This window comes from Euprymna scolopes, chromosome 9 (genome assembly GCF_053919585.1).
Source record: "Euprymna scolopes isolate OS-2025 chromosome 9, ASM5391958v1, whole genome shotgun sequence".
Classification (NCBI taxonomy): Eukaryota; Metazoa; Mollusca; class Cephalopoda; order Sepiida; family Sepiolidae; genus Euprymna; species Euprymna scolopes.
In genome coordinates, this window is record NC_136490.1 from 17,823,166 (window position 1) to 17,844,628 (window position 21,463).

Sequence of the window (21,463 nt, forward strand, 5' to 3'; positions counted from 1 at the left end):
CACTTAATGTGTGTGTGTGTATTAGAGACGGGACGATTCCAATATTTTTTTTCGATTCCGTACTAAATTACCGATTCCCATTCTTTATAAATCTCTAAATATTTGTCTATAAAGTTATTATTTTGTCCTGATTACTGTAAAAACGCATCTTAAATGTGCATGTATTTTCTCAAACGTTAAAACACACTTGTGAGGGGTTGATCTATTGATTTTAGTCTTACTGGAAGTTTAAATCAATTTATATTTATTATTTTATTATTACTACAACCAGTGTATTGGTTTGATTTGATTGTTTTTGGTTTACAACATATCAGCCCTTTTCAGGTTATTTAATGCCGAATCCAAAGATTTTGAAGAAAGATTTTTTAATAGAATATATTTGTTGTTTTCAAGTCAGTTTCTATTTAACCCATAGTTGGGACCCTAACAGGTACTACCACTCCAGGTCAGAGTGGACCTGGGAGCAATAGCAATTACAGGGTGGCTCCATACTCCCCAAAGCCCGCAAGCTGGAACCTCACCACTGGATATAGTTTAAGGTCATACCCAGGACCAACAAGCAGTGGAAGATGTTTTATAAAAACAAAATTAAATAAGATAGATAATCAGAGGAATAGACTCAAATTTTCCCGATTCTGATTAATCATCCCAACACTAGTATGTATATATATATCAGCTGTTCTAAGGAGATGTAATATTTTATGTATTGATTTTCATATTTACTTCTACAGTGCTCAATACATAAGAAGAGCTAAGTAGCAGGTTATAGAAATATATTTATGGCAATTAAGCTTTTGCTACAAGGTGGCGATACAACCTACTTCAACATCCGGTTCGTGTCATTCTTCCTCTTTTTCGCTGGATCTCACATCCTGCAGATGCGTTGAATCCACTGTCCCGTTTTGCACCCATGTAAATGATATCTGAACTTCCACGAAAAATGCAAGTAATCTTTTACCTTTTTGGTAATGAATTGCTCAACATCACACATGTGTCCATTGGTTGTAAATATAATTTCAGCGAATTTCGTGTACTCATTTCTTGGCAAAGGGGACCACACGACCATCTCCTTTATTCCCCTACATAACAAAAGTGGGCAGTATTTGCCCACTATAAGCTACACTTTATTCCTGTAGCAAAACATCAGGCTAAAATGCATGGAGTTAGTTTTACCAGATGTCTTAACACAGGGTGCATTACGAGAAACGGATATTTTTAAGGAAAACAAAGCTCTGCAAATATTTCAATAAAAATCTTAAGCAGGTTTAAAGATTACCTTCCTCACTCCCTATCCTTTACACAAAGAGAGCAAGGAGTGTTCCAAAAACATCCGTTTCTTGTGACTCACCCTTTATATCTTTATATATATATATATATATATATATATATATATATATATATATAAAAACATATGGCAACACAAATTCCATGCATTTTAGCCTGACGCTTCTCAACAGAGATGAAGCCCTATGTAGTTTCATTACCATAAATATATTTTCATAAATTGATACTTACTCTCTCTTTCAATCTCTGTCTCATATATATATATATATACAATTATTACAATAATAATTTTAATATCTACAGACATTAGCGTCTCACCCTTTCGGGAATCATCAGTGCAGGGTGACACGATTATTACCAGTCAGGAGATTCAAACTCAGCCACGAAGCCATCTCTGACTCCATTAGCAAGGAACTAACTTCAAGGCCAATCTCAACCGCATGAAATATCGTTGAAATTTTAACATTTATTTTTAAAATGTCGTAACATTCAGCCATAGTGATCTAATGCTTATAACATCATAATCTATGCATGCGAGCTTAGGTGACCGACTTTCTATTTAAACCTTAAAGTGCTCAACAATAAGAAACAGAGTTTCTTAAAAGGGGCTGACATAATTATTACAATAATAATTTTAATACCCACAGACACTAGTGTTTCATCCTTTTGTGAATCATCAGTGCAGGGTGACACGATTACTACTAGTCGAGAGATTCAAACCTGGCCACGAAGCCATCTCTGACTCCATTAGCAAGGAACTAACCTCAAGGCCTATATTAGCAGGGAGACTCGATGTTGCCCGTGATTGAATGATGATCAGCAAATGTTTCACACTACTCATATTTTATTTTGTCATCGAAATTGGTAAAATCAGCCATTTTTAAATAAAATCGATCGATTGCCTACTCGTCAGGCACGCATCATGATGCACCGAGAGAAAGCTTAACATGCCTCCCTGCAGTAACTTAGTCCACAGTACATTGCACTGTAAAGAACCTACCGTTGATTTTATAAAATTATTTTAATATATAACAGCTTGAATTAAAGTTTAAAATACAAAAGTCAAGTATCATGGTTCTATTGTGCCATAAACACAAACATTCATTTCAAATGTACCTCTGTCATATCATGCCGGACTTTTCTGCTTGTGTGGTAATAAAACTTTTTCAAATGCATTTGTGATGTTAGGCTGTATAAGGTGTTAAGTTTGATCAAAACCACATGTTCCTTCTTTCATCGGACATTTTCGATTATCAGTACTTATTGAAAACATTCCTATACAAAACTTAAGAACACTGTCATATACATAAAATACATTTGCGTAAAAATCCATAAAAATCGGCCAAACCATTTCTGTATCCATAAGGAATGAACTCCTACACACAATTTCCATTTATATATAATGGTAGGTACATATAAATTTTATCATACAACATGTTAAAACATGTGCGATACTCTACCCCCATCAGCTGCCAACCAGGATGATAACAGTAGGTTCGGTAGCTCAAGACGGTACTGCCACTCCTGATGCTATCAAGCAGTTTTTGCCACTGGGGCGGGGTATTTAAATAAAAAAAAAACAAAAAAAAGGTATCAACAAGGAGAAATTATAACATCTGTTCACACTGAAGTCTTTTTGCTCTCAACCAAAGTCAGCTTGATGCATATTTAGCTGTGTTCTTAAGACGATCAGACGCAACTTTCAGATGATTCCTATTCTATAAGAAACGAAATGACTGAGTGTCCTAGAAATCTACGACAACCAACCAATGATAATCGTATGGCATCACCAACCTTTTTCTCATATCAGTTTTTCTTCCGTTTGTGTGTCTCCTCTTAGTTTTTCTCCCAGAAGATTGTCAATTCTATGAGGACGGCACTTTTCTTTGAATCGGACCATGCTACAATGTCTGGCCGCTTTTTTGTTTGGATTATGCGGAAATTGTAGAGATGTCTTGAGATCCACAGAAATTTTCCAGTCACTGGCTCCACTCAGCAGCTTCACATTAAAAGTTTTTTCCTACCTCACAATCTTCTTTGTGAAATTGAATTATGGGTTTCTTGACTGTAACAGGTTGCTGGTTTGCTGTCTCACATTGTGTTTTCAACAATTCCATAATTATTTCCAATACCTTGTTTTGTTGCCATGGCGCAAGGTACCACGATCATGTTTACACAGAGCACACAGGTTTGAATTAGTACATCCCCACAATTTTAGGTTGGTTGCATTTGATAGATCATGTGTAAAACGCTGTCAATCCAATTTGTCCATGCACATTGTTTGGTGATAGCAATGGCTGTTCTTTGCTTTTCCTCAAACATCCTGATCTCTTCGATCAGCATGTCTCTTTTCCCTTTTGGACCCTCCTTGGAGAATACCTTGCTGCTTGTGCTGCCCAGTCCAGCTTTATTGGTTTGAGTAATGCCTATTATGTCCTTCATTCGTAGGCTACATCCACCTTCTGTGCGCTTTTAACGACCGACTATTTTGTCCCTGATTTTATTTCTGGATATGCTTTTGATAATGTCTAAGGCTGAGTTCCTCATCATCATATGGAGTCTCACTTTCCCAATTTTAAACTCTTCTACCAGTGAAGACACTGAGAGCTGTAGGTTTCCAGAATTGGTATATAAACCTATTTTTGAAAAACAACCCACTTATGAATTCGTTCAACACGAGATATTGCAATCTCATATACCATGCATTACGACCATGTAATCCCTACAGCCACCTACCTTGAAAATGCTGCTGTGAAACCTGACATAGTTATATGGAATAAGTCAGAGAGAGTTGCAACATTGATTGAAGTGAGTGTTCCTAATGATGGCGGTCTGAACAGAGCTGAAAGGGAGAAACAGACCAAATACCAAGGTCTCATGTATTATATGAAAAGAAACTGGAATCTTAAGGAGATATCAATCATACCAGTTATTATAGGTGTCACAGGGCTTATGAAGAAGAACCTGAAGTCTTACCTAACTAATATTCCTGGTGAACCAAGTGCAAAAGAGATCCAGACAATTGCACTTAAAGGAACAGCGAGAATACTAAAAAGAGCTCTCGGTTGGTTTCAATGAAAAGCATAACAATCTTCAAAGGAAGAAAAAAAATACATTTGTAAGGGCCACAAAAGACGAGGTAGCAGACAATGTTGGTAACACAACACCTTCATCCTTACTATTGTCAATTGATTTAAGACTCTTCAAGGATATTTTCTAGATTTTCGTACCCCGATGTCGATCAGTCAAGGGGATTGAATAACTACATCCAAGGTTTTTAACTGGAATCTCCCTAACTGTTGGGATTATATCTCCCCAATATTGAAATGGATTTCCCTGACAGATCCTCTGACTAATGAAAGGCTTTGACTTTTTTTTGGCTTAGCCTTCATTCTGGCCCATGTGAAGAGGTCATGGTGTTTTGGCAGCAGTGTATTGACATCACTTTTGAATGGGACAAGAATGGTAATCCATAAAAGCTCTAGATGGAAGAAGAATTAACTGCTTAATAGTCGCCACTACTGGTTAAAAAAGAAGTGGGGAAATCACACACTCCATCATAATGCCGATCTCAAGGGACTGCCAATTCATGGTAAAATTTTTTGCAGTAAATTTCATAAAGGCTGAATTGAAATATTTTATTATGATTTTACCAATCTTGCTAAGGAAGTTAAAAAAGTCAAGGGCCATTCAGATTAAGTGATGCAAAACTGAACCATATGCATTTGCGATATCCAGCCATATCACATGTAATTCCGTTTTATCTTATATCCTTAGAGGCGCTGGTTGAGTTTGAATAAAATATATATATTTATATATAATTTCCAGAGATGAAGAAACCAACAAAGTTTTAACAAGGTTAATACAAGAGTGCTAATACCAAAGTAGGGCAAGATATACTTTTTATTTGCTTTACATAAGAATTCACATGTCGCTACACATTCATGAGCATGTTTTGGTCAGCCAGTTACAAGTAACTAGAGACATCTTCAGGCGATATTGTTTATACATAAATTTGGCCCATAATCATTAAAAAGAGAGAGAGAAATTTGTTACTTAAGAATCATCCACTCCATTTCCTAAATTTAAATTGTAACTTGGGCAGAGGTAATGAATGGTGCCAAGTGAGAATCAGAAGAACAGAAATATGACAAAACGTTGTAACGTTATCTCCGACTCAATCTTATAAAAGGAAGAGATCTTTGGAAAAATGAGAAGACATTTGTAATTTTAAAATTTTTCTCATATCATAATAGACCTTCTCTGTTCTTCTCTCTTTTTCTTCCTCTCTCTCTTCCTTACTCTCTCTTTCTCTTTTATCAGCATCATTTGCTTCTTCTCACTGCTTTCCATGTTATTTGTCATTCCTCCCACGGTCTAAAACATTCATATACAGATGAATAGTGTGCACGGTAAAAAGATAAAGTTTTAGTGAGATAGAGATTATGTATAATATACATCTTACCTGTCTGTTTAAATGTATGTATGTCTGTCTGTATATCTGCCTAAAACTTTCGACAGAGGCGATGGATTTTCACAGGATTTGTATCATTTTGAAGCCCGACCCTTCGGACGACAAATATAAAAAAATTGGCTAAACACATTAATTCCTTCACCCTGAACTGGACACTTTTCTACAAGGAGGGGTCGCTTTTTTCGCCGATATTTTTGAAAGTCATTCCCTCTTTTCGATTGACTAGCCTTAATTTAATCATCCGCCACTTCCCGTCTGGTGATGGACGCAAAGGCAAAGACGTCACATTTTTTTTTTTTTTTTTTTTTCACGTTCTTTTCCTTTGCGGTACGGGTTTAAGGCTGTCTACATAATACCACTTTTTTTTTTTCAACACACACCTCCAAACACCGGGCAATGCCGGGCATTCAGGCTAGTATAAAATAAAGCCCTTTCAAATAATGTTGCTTTAAAAAAATAAATTGATTAGAAGTATTTAATATATATTAAAGAGAAATGCATATTTGTTTGTGTGAATATATATATATATATATATATATATATATATATATATATATATATATATATTTAAATATTCATTCAATTCAGGCAATAGGAATGAGTTGTTGTCGTCTCACCACATTTTGGCCAAGTAAACCTCTGGCACGCTTTGAGTGGGATTGAAACCGCTATCTTCAGACAATACTCATCTGGAACTGTAGAGATTCAACGTCTCTATCAACTGTGCCACGGGCTCCTAAGTTGAGATTTACTTGGCCAAAATGTGGTGAGACGACAACAACTACGGATGGCAGTGATGGCTGAGAATGCAGTTAGGAGATTCGAAGTTCCTATCTGTCACGGTAACCACTTGACGAAGGCCAGAGGAATAGTTGGCCGAAACGTTGTGAATAAACAAACCAATAAAAAATGAAAAACAACAACTAATAAAGATGAGACTAATAGTCCGAAATAAAAATAAATTAATAAGAAGAGAAATATTATATATATATATATATATATATATATATATATATATATATATATATACACACATACGTCTTGTCCTAAAAAGATTAGTGAGTAAAAAAAAAGATGCCACTAGACAAATCTATTTTAAGTATTCAAGAGAAGCGAGAAAACAAATAGCAAGTTAGACCACCACAGCCTTTAATTTATTTTCACAATGAAACGTTTTTGTTTTGTTTTTTTTTGTTCTAAACCGATTTATGTTTTTTAACATTTCAGTTTAAGGCGATTTTTTCTTTCTTTCTTTTTTCAGATGTGATGTGCATATTTTATTGTAAAGTTATGTGGATTTGTATTCTTTTATTCTTTAGTTAAAGAAATACACATCAGCCAAGAATAATTAGTAGAATAGTCACCAAAAAAATGATCTGCTTAAAGGGTGACGAAATTTGAAAATAGAAAATTATCCTTTTAAAAGAAAACATTAAATGCTAACCAAAAATGAGTATGAAAGAAACAATAAATGCTATGAAATGATAATCAATATGAAAGGGGACAACAAAAATGAATAAATGATCAAGAGAAGAAACAAAATCAAATGTACACGAAGGCTTAAAGATCTGTTATTCCTACCAAAACAGATGGTTCGGAAATCTTGTTAAAAGGGTATTTCAACAGTCTAATTAATCCTATTCTTCCTGGATATAACCTTAAACTATATCCGATGGTGAGGCCCCAGTTTGAGGGCTTTGGGGAGTGTGGAGCCACCCTTTAATTTCTATTGCTCCCAGGTCCACTCTGACCTGGAGTGGTAGTACCTGTTAGGGTCCCAACTATGGGTTAAATAGAAACCGACTTGAAAAAAAAAACATATTCTATTAAAAAATTGTTCTTCAAAATCATTGAATTCGGTATTAAATAAGCTGAAAAGTGTTGATATGCCATAAAACAAAAACAACCAACCAACCATTAATCCTACCAAAACAGATGGTTCGAAAATCTTGTTAGAAGGGTATTTCAATAGTCTTATTAACCCTACCAAAAATTGTGGTCGGAAAGTTTTGTTACACTTATACAAAAAAAGGGATGAACCCTGACAAAAAAAATAAAAATAAAAAAATTGTCTCAAAATTTTTGAGATGAGGATTGATCGTTTGTTTTATCTTGATTCTTCAGTCTACTGTTCTCATTTTATTCACACATTTCCATCGATGTAACCTCATACCTTCTTCAGATGTATCTTGTTAAATTCGGGAATCTACATGGAATTCTGGAATAAAACCCTATATTTAATCCACGAGGGTAGCATGCTCTTGTTCTGATTGGGTAGAAGTTCTAAACAATTCGCAATTGTATTTTTGAGTATCGCCCGCACTGAGCATTAAACCTTCAACTTGCAGAAGAACGTGACTTACAACTGAATTTTACCAAGCACTGTATCTGCACCACGGTTCGATAATCAGTGTGAGCTACACTCAAAAGTATAATTGCAAATTACTTGTCACACCTACAAAAAAAGTGGCGAAAAATATCTTGTTATCTTTACAAACATAACAAAAATTGTAAAAATAAGAGTATATCTATTGTAAGAGATCATAACACCATGCCATTTTATGAGAAAAAAATTGATGCATGGTCGTGTCGATGAAAGTGAATAAACTGGATCCATAACATCTTTTCTTTATAAAATTTCTTGTGCTTCAATTCATATATGACATAATCACGTTGACACACCAGTTCCCATTAGATCACAGAAGTTGAGCCAGGTCAGTTCTAAAATGGCTAAATATTTGTGAATAATAGGTGTATATCTCAACATTTCTTCCAGTCGTCCTGGACTTCTTCTTGCCACTGGATTGAAGCAGTGCGAATTCAGGTGAGGTGTGGTTGGAGATTGCGCAACCCTTGCCTCACAATTACACGCACAGCTATCCTTACAGATGGTATCCATTGTCTGTCAAAACTAAAACAGACGCGATCGATATTCTACCAATTTTCTTATTTAGTTTTGCTGAATAAACTGATTCCAAGACTGTGTTTTGTATTGCGTGTTTTTCTATTATCGTTTTTTTTTTTTTTTTTTTTTTTTGAATAACAAGATTTTCCGACCACCCTGTGTATTGGCATATGCTTTGTTTAACGAACATTCTTTCTGAGTTCCTTATTATTATTCTTGGAATGGCAGCATTTCTCATCACATTTTACATTGATCCAATAGGCAATTGCAACTGCATCTTCTCGCCAATTTAAAAAGTAAAGATTCCGCAAAAACAATGCACAACTGTGATCAATATACGACTACAAACAAAACAATATCATTAATATTATACAAAAATCTTTTTTTCTTCCAGATAAAAAACAAGATAAAAAATATAATAAACTATTGAACTTATCATTAAGAATTATAAAATACATATTCCAGGCAACAGGGTGTGCAAACTGGGCACATTTTTATTATTTTTTGTAAACTTTACTAAACCATAACCCTAACCTCTAAAGAAAGAAAAGCATTGAAATTTAAAACTAATATTATACTCATTGCTTATACCCGTCCTGGAGTATTCTACTAGTTTTTAGTTCTAAAAGCATTACCAATTACTACAGAAAAAAATTAATGCAAATCTGAAATATTTGTATTTTGAAATGTGAAGTATTGTCCATATTATGCCTTCTAAAATCCTATAAAAAAATTAAAATTCTGGAATATTTATCAATTGATGTTTAATGCCTAGTGTTACAATTTCACAAAAATCAGAGATAGCTGAATACTAACAAAGAGCTCATGCTCCACATAAATTCACTTTCATGCAAAAGGGTGAACTAAATATAGTCCACATTTGGACCCTTTACCCCGAGCAGTAGCAGTATCAGAATTTTTGTAGGAATTTTTGACACCCCTAACACGAAACTGCGAATACAATATAAAAATCTCGTAATTTCTCTGTTAAAAGTGGGTTATTTATTTTCTTTATGGATTATACTTCCAAAATAAACTATTACAGTTGTTTTAAAAGTAATAAAAATATTTTTATTTTTTTTTTAAAACAGTAATGAATTTTCCGAACTCAATATTTTTCAATTTTTAAACTCAATATTTTTAAATTTTTAAATTTTAAAAATCTATCAACATTTTTCTATTGATTCTATTTTTACGATATTTTCAGGGTCAATGTGAAATTTTATGTTCTTTCCAATAAACCGAATATAATATTTTAGACAAACGTTTTTTTTAAATTCACGCCCCCCCATTTTCACGCCCCCCCATTTTCACGCCCCCCCCCCCATTTTGAAATGTCTATTAAAAAGTAAATAATTAATTTATGTTTAATAGGTTTATATATCACAAATTGAAGAGAAAAGGTCAATAAATAATATATTCAAATTTAAAACAAAAAAAAAAATCAGTTTTTTAGAAATTTACCTGTAAAGTCCGAAGTTTAAAACCTTATTTTATAAGAACACATTTTTTCTTTTTGTCTTTTTTTTTTTTTTTTTAATGAAACCTTGGTCCTTGCTCCTTTAATTGAAAAAAAAATTAGGGCTTGAATTACATTTTTCGAGGAGTTATAAGCTTAGAAAGATAGGGGGTCGAATAATTTACGCCTCTCATTTTGAAATGTCTATTAAAAAGTAAATAATTAATTTATGTTTAATAGGTTTATATATCACAAATTGAAGAGAAAAGGTCAATAAATAATATATTCAAATTTAAAACAAAAAAAAAAATCAGTTTTTTAGAAATTTACCTGTAAAGTCCGAAGTTTAAAACCTTTTTTAAAAAAAAAAAAACACATTGTTTTGTTTTGTTTTTTTTTTAAATAAAACCTTGGTCCTTACTCCTTTAATTGAAAAAAAAAATTAGGGCTTGAATTACATTTTTCGAGGAGTTATAAGCTTGGAAAGATGGGGTGGAATTATTCACTATTTTCACGAAATTTCTGACACTGCTACCCGAGCAGTTATGTTTAAAAATTGATAAGGATCGGTTAATTAGTTTAGGAGTGCATCCTGTACGCATATAGATATATAAAAATAACTAAGTTTATATGGAGATTTCTTTTATTTTCTGCTATTATTATTGTGGCTCCCTCAGAGATGTAAACAATGTTCTAGAACTTTCTTGGATATCATCATCATTTTCTCAAGGTTCTTATCAGTGTTGTTGGGACAAGAAATGAAATGAAGAACAGAAAAAAAAAAAAAAAAAAAAAGAAAAAAAAGAAATTATTCTCATACTCTCCACCTACCACCACGTTCCCAGCCCTGGCTCCAACAATCTAAATGAGCTATATATTTAATCACGGGATATTGTTATGGATAGATAAAAGATGCCGTTTTCCAGAAAGAAGGCGGGAGAGATGACACAAAGTTGGATGATGCGACTTACTAAAAGAGAAAAAAAAAAAAAAAAGCCGGCTCTCATGAGCAAAAGTGTCCACCTCTATCCCCGTCCTGCTAAACAATCCTGCCTGATTCCACCTTTGTTAGACACAGCTGTCTGTCTCGTGCGGAAAATCAGAGTCCCATTAAACCGTTTCAGAATGTTTCTATATTTTAAGCTGACGATTGTTCTCCCCCTCTCTCTCTCTCTAATATTTCAATGGTATAGCACTATCGATCTACGACGAGTCAGTTTTCTTTGCTCTACTGGCAGACTCTATGATAGATTAATAATTTGACTCATAACCTGGATTCGCAATTTCATCCAAGTCAAAATATTTATTTCCTTCATGTTTGTTGATTCTTGTCAGTTTTTATGTAGGATGTCCTCCAATGCTGATATTTTCAGTATTTCCTTTTTCAGGATAAAACAAACTTTTTTTTTCCCCCTGAATTATAAGAATATTTACTTAATAAATTGGAGTGGAAAAGGAAAATGATAAACTTGGAGAAAGTAGATAACTTTGAGAAACACGTAACACTTAAGAAAACAAGGACAAAATCCCTTAGAACACATCTGTTATCAGGAAACCTATGTTATGATTCATAGAGATGAAATTTGTGCAGTTATACAAGGTGTCCAAAAAGTCACTGAAGATTATGTTTAATTATATTTTTCTGTAATTTTAACACAATCTGACTAAGACATTGACGAATTTTGGAATTTTATAAAAAAACATACAAAATTCAAACAATTCTTATGACAAATTATGTCTTAAATGTTGCCCATTTTCAGTTTTGCATATTATCTCTTGCTATGGCAATATCAAATGGCCACCATGTTACCCAGACTTGACTAACCCTAACTTTTTTGTGGGGATAGCTTAAAGAAAGAGTCTTTGTTAACAAACCCCAAACCGTGCAAGAATTGAGGGGAAACATCAGGAACGAAATGAAGTTAAATCGCAATCCAGAGATTCTGCAATCTGTCATGAATAATGTTTTATAAAGAGCATAAATATGCAAAGCTGAAAATGGGCAACATTTAAAAGACATTATTTTTCATCAATAAAGACTGTTGGAAGCTTGCAGTTTTTTTTTTTTTTTTTTTTTTTTAATTTCCCAATGTCTTAATCAGATTGTGTTAAAATTACAGAAAAATATCCAAAATAAAGAATCTATTTACGATCAAAACCCTACAGTAACTTTTTGGATACCCTATAAAAAAAATAAATTTCTGGGCCTTGTTGATTCGTGATTATCATATTACATTATTATCACATAGTACATTATATGTATTATATAAAGGGAAAATATCGATTTATATGTCCGGCTAAAACTTGAAAAATACACCCCCCCCATATTTTTTTTTTTAATTGGTATAACCCCGGACGCGTAATATCTAAAAATTAAAGAAAGGCATGCATTATTTGGAGGTCAATTATATCATTTAATGTTATCAAAGCATCAAACGACCAATTACACCTTTTAATGTTATCATATAAAGAGAAATAATACCGTAGTACCTTTAACGTACGTATGTCACAATTTCCAGATTATAAATTATTGGATTGGGCGATCCTATTTATTAAAAAGGAGGATAGGACGTGATAACAGACTATAAATATTAAATTAGTATATAGTGTGTTCGTTACAACTGTACTTCCAACCGAGTCATTGTTTGTTTCGTTCACCGCACTCTTTTCTTCTACCTCTTCTTTTACACACGTCCGTTCGCTTTAGTGACTAAAAATCGTCTGTCCTCCCGCTTTCCTGTCCTCGTTATTTATGGAACCAGGGTACGAGATTCTTTGAGACTTTTTTCCACATAAAAGCCTGCGGGCGCCATCTTGATTCTCAATTTGTGCTCTGCAGGCACAAACGCGCAGCCGCTTTATTCTAATTTAATGTTCATAGTATGCTATCACCTTCTATCCTCCTTTTTCAATAAATAGGATCTTCCGATCACCAAAGACGCAATGTAAAAAGAAATAAAATTATAATAAAAGTGATGTCGCTTTTGGGTTGTATGTGAACTAAAATATAACTTCTTGGTCTTCAGATAGAATCCAAGGGTAGTATCTGTTCTGCCTAAAGATGGTATAATATCATGCGGTTTCCATTCGCACCAGGCGTCCATACAATGAAAATGTTATAGACTCCTATAAGGATATTGGAGATAAACTGTAATAACCAGATTACTTAGCTAAATACTTTTACAGTTTTAACAAAAGGGCTACAATAATATCGTGGGGTCTCCATTCAGTCTGAACGTCCACAGAATGCCCAGCAACAATATATTACATATGAAAGATGCTGCTGTGGAATTTCCACAGATGCTGCTAGTATTATATCTATTATATCAAGGACAAATGTCGGTTTATATGTCCGACTAAAGCTTGAAAAATACACAACAAACATTAGATGTATAATATCGAAAATTATAAAAAGGGATTCATTATTTGTAGGTCAAATGACCAGTTATATCATTTAATGTTATCAAAGTATCATTTAATGTTATCAAGGTATCATTTAATCATTTAATGTTATCAAAGTATCATTTAATGTTATCAAAGTATCATTTAATGTTATCAAAGTATCAAAACGTACATTTTTTAATGTTTTCATGTAAAGGGAAGTAACTGACTTTTTTCACAGGATTATTTCCGTTGCAATAACTCAAATTATGCATGTGTGTATGTCTAGAGAGAAGAATGAGCTGGTACAGGAAATAAGATGGAGGAGGAGGGATAGAAGTCATGTTCTACTTTTCCCTCCAGACAATCGTATATATACACTTTTTTTTCTCTCACTCTGACATTGATATTAAAAGCCTACTTTTCTATTTAAAAATTATTAAAACAAACTTCTTAATATAATCAGTCATGGATATGCGAGCGACTTCATGAAGGTTAACTTTGCATATTCCTTTGAAAAATGAACGTTCACTAATTATTCATTTTTTATGGTTTCTTATTAAATGATTTGTTTCATATAACTATTACGCTGAATTCTATTAATGCATAGTTTCTACATTGTGCATAATCGCAAAGAATTAAGGATGAAAATGTTCTAGCACAGGGACACGTTCGACAAGATACACTTGAAGGAGGTCGGAGGTTACATCGATCGGAACAGTGTGAAAATGACACTCAAGATGAGAACAGTAGTATGAAGAATCCAAATAATATAAATAACCAATCCTCATCTCAAAAATTCGGAAACGTTGAACTATTTTGTACCGTAAAGTAGCATATCCAAAACTTTGGCTCACCTTTCTATTCCTATTTATTCAACTCCATTAAGAGATTAACATGTGACACTAACTAACTCTGTAGATTCTGCAATTATCATTTAGATTGATGCAATGGTTACAAGTCCAGCTTCAAGCAACGGTGATTGGATTTCAATTTATTATTCAAGAGATATACATCAATCGAATGCTCTCACAGTGTTTTAATTAATTGAATACAATACAGACAAGATATCTAAACACTGTTAAAACTCTGAATTTTTTAGATGAGGATTGATAATTTGTATCAGTTGGATTATTCAGACTATTGTTCTCATCTCGTTTCAACTAATGCAACTTCCGACGTTCTTTAAGTGTATCTTTTTCTACAAGGGGGTTACCACTTATCAAGGCCCAAAGGTCACTCAAGGACAAGGGTTAATGAATGTAAGGTAGTGGTTTAATAATCATCAATGGTGTAGATTGGGTAAGATTTGGAATATTTAAGACGGACCAACAAGAACTTGTTTCTTTGCTGAACTTTAGGATCCAATCTCTATTTCCTGCTTCTTTGACATACAATAGTTTAAATATAATGTGAACAGGCACCTCACTGCTCAACTCCCCTCGATCCCTGCTAGACATGATCATAAATAGTAGCTCCTTACGTGCAAAGGGTAATAAGACTTACTTGGGTTGAACAAGAGTTAAAAGAAGAAAAAGCTTACCATCTTGCAATCAAGTGTAGTTTATTACGTTTGGGGCATTATGTACTCTTTTCTTTTTAGAAGTGCATTCGCCAGAGGGAATTTTAGTTATTTTCTCTTTAGCAATGGTTGCTAACTACCAATGGATATACACAAGGAAATTCTTCTCTTTCTTCCCACCTCACCTTGCCTGAACACATGGCATTCATGGGATGTAAGACATTTCATTTAAGTTTCCATACACACCAGTGCACATCCTTTTTACTTTATTGTATGTATTGTAAACTATGTGAACATTGTTACAGACACAAGCTGAAAGCAAACCCTTTGAGTCACCACTTATCAAGGCTCGAAGGCCACTCGAGAACAGGGTTAATGAACCGAAGGTGGTACTTTAATAATCATTAATGGTGAAGATTGAGTAGGATTGGAAATATTTAAGAGGAATGGCTCAGTAAGAACTTGTTTACATTTGGATTTGAAGCCTATCGTATTTTAATCAGTCGGAAAGCAGGCCAATGGAACAGTGTTGCACAGGCAGGCAGTTCTAAGAAAGAAACTTTGTTCATGGAATCTCCATTTAGATTTAGGCACAGACAGAGAATGGGGAAAATTGTTGATAGTGATTGTAGCTAGCCAATCGATTTTTGTGAAAGACTGGCAAAGGAGAGACCATAGATTGGAGCTCAGACGAGCACTTGCAACGAAAATAACGATGGAGCAGAGACAGGCTCACAATGTCTTTTCTGTAGGAAAGAGGCTGCAGAGAAGAGAAAAGTGCATTATCTACTAGGTTTCAAAGCCGGTTTTGAACTCTATCAAAGCAACTCGGGAATCTGGATGGAATTTCAAATGGAACCCTTTATTTAATACACAAGGATAGCTTGATTGCATTCCATCATAACCGAGTAGAAATAATTGTATTTCTAATATTGTTCACACTGAGAATTGAACCTTCATCCTCCAGAAGAATATCACATAGGACTGAGTACTTTGTCTGTTATGCCACGAGTACTTATAAATCAAATTAATTTATTTTTCAAACCTTACTCAATCCCAGAAATAAAGTACAAGGTACCTTCAATAAGTTTCCAGACTTTTTTTTGTATGGCCACTTTTATTGATAGTACACACATGAAACTCTAGTTCCCTTCAAAGTAATCTCCTCCGGCTGCAATGCACTTGTTGTACTGTTCCAGCAACTTCTGGAAGGCCTCATGGAAATCCTCTTGTGTGAGCATGTCAATGACCCCCCATCACAGCCTCTTTCATCTGTCTCATAATGACAACCGTTAATGTTTTCTCTTGAACTTAGGGAATAACCGAAAGTTACAGAAAGCAAGGTCTGCACTATAGGTAAGGTAAGGAACTGTTTTGATGCCCATCTTGGCCAAATAGCCTGTGACAAGAATGGAGTAGTGGACAAACTTGAAACAAACTTTGTGCAAATCTTCCACATTGTGAATAATTGATTGATTTTCTGGTATCTATCTATTCGTATTCCTGTCTGTTTGTTTGTTCACAATTTGATTAATATATACAAAAGGTCCATTAATTTACTATTTCATTTATTCCTATATATGGTATGATTCTTGACATCAAACGTTGCACTTATTTTCTATATACAATCACAACGGTCCTTACAGATGAAATTCTTTTTTTGGCCAATCAATTATGGTATTCTGACCTTCTTACTCCTTCCACAAATCTCATCATCCCTCACAGCTTCCCAGCCTTCAATGAATCTCCTATGCCACTCAAAAACTGATGCCTGATTCATGCAAGCTGATCCAAAATTCCATACGTTTATGTGACATTTCTCCAAGTGTAAAACAGAATTTTATTGTACCTATTTACAATGCCTCCCCACGGGACAGAGTTAGACACCAGGGTCGTTTTTTATTGTGGAGAAAAGGTACAAAAATAAAAATTGTCTCAGTCGTGAAGGATTTCTCCTCCACCGAAAGAGAACGAGAAATAGAAGTGCCGCATCCGAAGAACAGATACTACACTTTGATCTTAGCCAAAAGGCCAAGTATTTCCTTCGTTTTTCTAAATTGTCCTCATGTCCCGATTGCATTTTTGAAATTCAACAGCTGTGACAATCAGGCTTTAGTAGGATGTATTCCAATTCCTGCTGTAGCTGTTCATTGTGAACCTGGAATCATAAAAATTGGTCAGTCATCTCATCATATGTATAGCAATAACATACTTTTTTTTTTTTTTTTAATTACATTTTCACCCCAAACAAGGCAAATTGCCACTTTGGTGTAGGGGGCTACTATCAGGGGCAACAACTACTGGGGTACTATGTAGGGATTTGGGCAGCAAGGTGTCGGTTCACGTTACACTTGAACTTCTGCACGTCAGTACTGTTGGGGAAGCAGGGACCTGGAATGGAATTCCAGAGTCTAGCGGTTCTGGGGAAGAAACTATTGGAGTAAAAAGATCTTTTACATCTAGGGATCTCTACAGTGTGGGGGTGGGATTTAGCAGCCTGTCGGGTTTGTCGAGGGTGCACATACTGGATTTTCAAGAGTATCCCATAATTTTAAATGCCTGTACAAAAAAAAAGTCTGGGACATTATTTAAAGCACATCGTATATTGTAGTATGTATTTTGTGTTATCTCCATATAAAGTTAGGTCTGTGTACATGTTTATATATTTCTATGTATAGGATTCACTTTTAAACAAAATAATGGATAATTATGAATTTTTGAACACAGCTGTTAGGCGTAATATTGGATAATGTAGGCTATATTTAGTTTATTCAAAGGGTCAAAAAGAAGGTCAAAGGTTTTGGGAAAATTCAAATCCTTCTTAACTTTGTGAAATTTTAGCAAATTAAATAGACAGACATTTTATAAATATGCCATATATTTCAGTTTCTTTAAAGGGATTTTTAGAGGTCATAATGTGGCTATAACTTCCCATTTGAATCATGGGAAGTGAAAGTGACTAGGACAACCTCAATGTGCCATTAAAATCCAGTTCATTCCACAGAAACATTTTCACTTAGGATGTTGGCAACCTTCATGTGGCCCTTTCTCTGAGTACAAAATTTTTTTAACTGAAAAGATATCAGAAAAACTAATGCCAACAGAAGAATTATCTAAACAGCATGAAGGGTAAGGAAAAATAGAAATTAAATATAATTTATTCAAACTTTAAGTTCATCTAATTTTTTCGTACTTATGCACTTATGTATCGTGCTGAAATATTACCATTATTATTTAGAAAGCCATTCTTAACATGGTGAGGGGGAGGGGGATTTGTAATTATTCTGTACTTTCACCAAACAATTTAATAAAAAAAAAAGATGCCATCAAACTTGAATTTAACTTGAAAATACTATTTTTAAAAAATAGCACGGTAACATAAGTGTATAAGCACCAATTTCTTTTTTTTTTTTTGTATATTTTTTTTCTGAAGTTCCCATGAAGGTAACAGAAAAAAATAAATTTTCTCAGAATGGCGCGATTTTAGAAACCATATAATAATGGAGGGAAGAGGTGCTATACTGAAAATTAATAAAATATTCCTCGGGGGGGGGGGACATTTGACGACATCAGGTTGTAACAATTCAGCAAAAGCAGATGCTTGTTTTAAAGCATGCCTGGCCGAATGATGCGGAATGGAGAAGATGTGGCAGAAGATAAATATGGTTTTCCTGGAACATGTGTTTCTTAAAGACACCAATTATGTAAATTTGGCAGATATTCAAAGTCAGAAAATCCAAACTAGAATAAATAGTTGAAACGATTAGAAAAATAAATAAAAATGAAAAATTTATATATTTTTTTTTTTATCTTTCTATGGAAAGAAAAGAAAAAACTACAACGCCGCCAGCAGGGAATGACAATAAAACTAAATATTTTACACTGCGGAAAGTACATATATTTAAGGAAATCAGTTAAAACTTAATTACAATGTCAGTGCACGACGGGAGAACGTCCGATTGCTTCCATTGTTTGATTGTTTTGTTTTCGCTTTTTTTCTTTTTGCCCCCCCCCCCATGGGGATGTATATTCTTTTTCTTCAGCATTAGGGATACATATGTTTAGTTTGTTTTTTCTTTTTGGAACCGTTCGTGTAGCAATATCAGATGGATAGATAGTGCAATTGTACGACACAAGAAGACATCCGAGGCTATATATTTTATGCTAGTTAACCTCAAGTCATTTTTCTTTTCCTTTTACAAGAAATAAAAAAATAAAAACTTTGAAGAAATTAAAGATTCTTATAAAGAGAAAGTTTCTAAAGACTCAATTCTCAGACAACCTTCGGCAAAAGATCGTAGCCACCACCCCCTCTGTAAAAATAATAAAAATAAAAAGAGAAAATTGCTCAGTACGGAGACATGCCACATTTTTCAAGGGAGGTAATTGATCACTACTTGCGCTTACAAATACAAGAATTTCCATTTATTAACATAAAAGATTCTACGACGATTGTTCTTTTTGCTTAGTGAATCAGAGTTTAAGTTGCATATAAGAATAGTTTTTTTCTTTACTTGTTTTCATTCACGGCATTAGTTTGGTTAAATAAATCTATAGCTTTCTCTAAGTGTGCCACATATATAATTCATTTTCTACTCACAGATTTTCTGGTATCTATCTATTTATCTATATATATATATATATATATATATATATATATATATATATATATATATATATATATATATATATATATATATATAAATTCGTATTCCTGTCCGTTTGTTCACAATTTGATTAATATATACAAAAGGTCCATTAATTTACTATTTCATTTATTCCTATATATAGTATGATTCTTGCAAAATTTACGATTAAGAGCGAACCTCATTTGCATATCGCATTAAGGAAAATCATTTTACTAAATAACTGCACGTTAGTTACTGTTTATAGCGAGAGAATTGTTTTAAGTGTTCTATTTAAGATTGTTATTTAAAGTTGATTTATATTGATAATATATTTAATTTAATTTGAATTATTATTACTAACAGATTTTTTTTTTTTTTTTTTTTAGAAACCGGTTTAAAATTATTTTCCCCGGTGTCTTATCTTCTATTAAACATCGGTTTGTGTGTTTGCGTTCTGCTAAAATCTTTTATCAACCACATCAGACCGGGTTGAAACGGTACCATCTGACAGAGGGATCCCTCGGGCGCATAATATCTGAGATTTAGAAAAAAATTTCTGTGGAAGTCAACTGGACTATACCTTGCAAAGGAGGGGCTCACTTTTTGTGACACCATTTTTTGCAAGTCACATATGCATTTATGTTAGAGCAAGTTCTGATTGAAGCTTTTTTAACACTATAATTGGGATGCCGTCAGTATGGGGAGTTTGTATTGTTTATTCACTTTTATTATTAATTTTGCAATTTTGGGTTTTTTTTTTTTTACGACAGTACTCAGCGTAGTATAAACACCCCCCCCCCTAACTTCCCCATGTTAAAAAGGGCTTTCAGAATAAACATCCCCAACCTTGAAAGATGTTCTTAACATGGGGATGAAAGACCTTTTTTGGTTTTTTCAATAAAAGATGAATATTTTTGGTACTTTGCTTTTTTATTTTCCAATAAAAAATTAATATTTGTTGTTACTTATGCACTTATGTTACCGTGCTTAAATAACATAGGTAGAGGAGGGTGTTTTCTAATCATATTATACTTTCACCTAACAATTTAATAAAAAAAAATCATAAAACTCTAAGTTAAGAATACTATTTTAAAAAATAACACAACATGAGTACATAAATACTTAATTTTTTTTAATTGTCTGTAAATTGTTAGGTGAAAGTATTTGTCTGAAAATTGTTAGGTGAAAGTATTTATTTGTATGTTAATTGTTAGGTGAAAGTATTTATTTGTATGTAAATTGTTAGGTGAAAGTATTTATTAGTATGTAAATTGTTAGGTGAAAGTATTTATTAGTATGTAAATTGTTAGGTGAAAGTATTTATTAGTATGTAAATTGTTAGGTGAAAGTATTTATTAGTATGTAAATTGTTAAGTGAAAGTATTTATTAGTATGTAAATTGTTAGGTGAAAGTATTTATTAGTATGTAAATTGTTAGGTGAAAGTATTTATTTGTACGGTTGATACTGGCAATTACTCAATTGTTTTATAAACAAAAGTTTTGTTTGTTTTTGTTTTATTTTTGTTTTTTTTTCAAGAAAAGATTAATATTTTTTTGTACTTGTTTTTTTTCTTTATCAATATTTTTTGGCACTAAACGTTTGTTTGTCGAATGTAAGCATAAGATTATTTTTACAAGAAAAGATTAATGATTTGTAATGGAAACCGTAAATAGTTAGGTGGAAGTATTGGAATTTGTTGTTTCTAGGAAATTTATAAAGTAATGTTCTCTCAGCAAATGTTATAAAATAAACGGACTCCCACCCCATTCTAAAAGAAATAATAAACAAAAAAACAATAACAAAATGTC

The 21,463-nt window shown here is 33.2% G+C and overlaps 1 protein-coding gene and 1 non-coding gene across 7 annotated transcripts in view; both read right to left on the reverse strand.

Annotated features, from left to right (window-relative positions):
• The window catches only part of LOC145284444 (RAB11-binding protein RELCH homolog), a 2,006,047-nt gene that overhangs the window by 1,355,842 nt on the left and 628,742 nt on the right, over positions 1–21,463 (reverse strand). The window lies entirely within an intron of this gene.
• On the reverse strand, positions 16,861–17,064 carry LOC145285400 (U2 spliceosomal RNA). Its single transcript, XR_013869055.1, has one exon. It is a non-coding gene; the product is annotated as a U2 spliceosomal RNA (small nuclear RNA).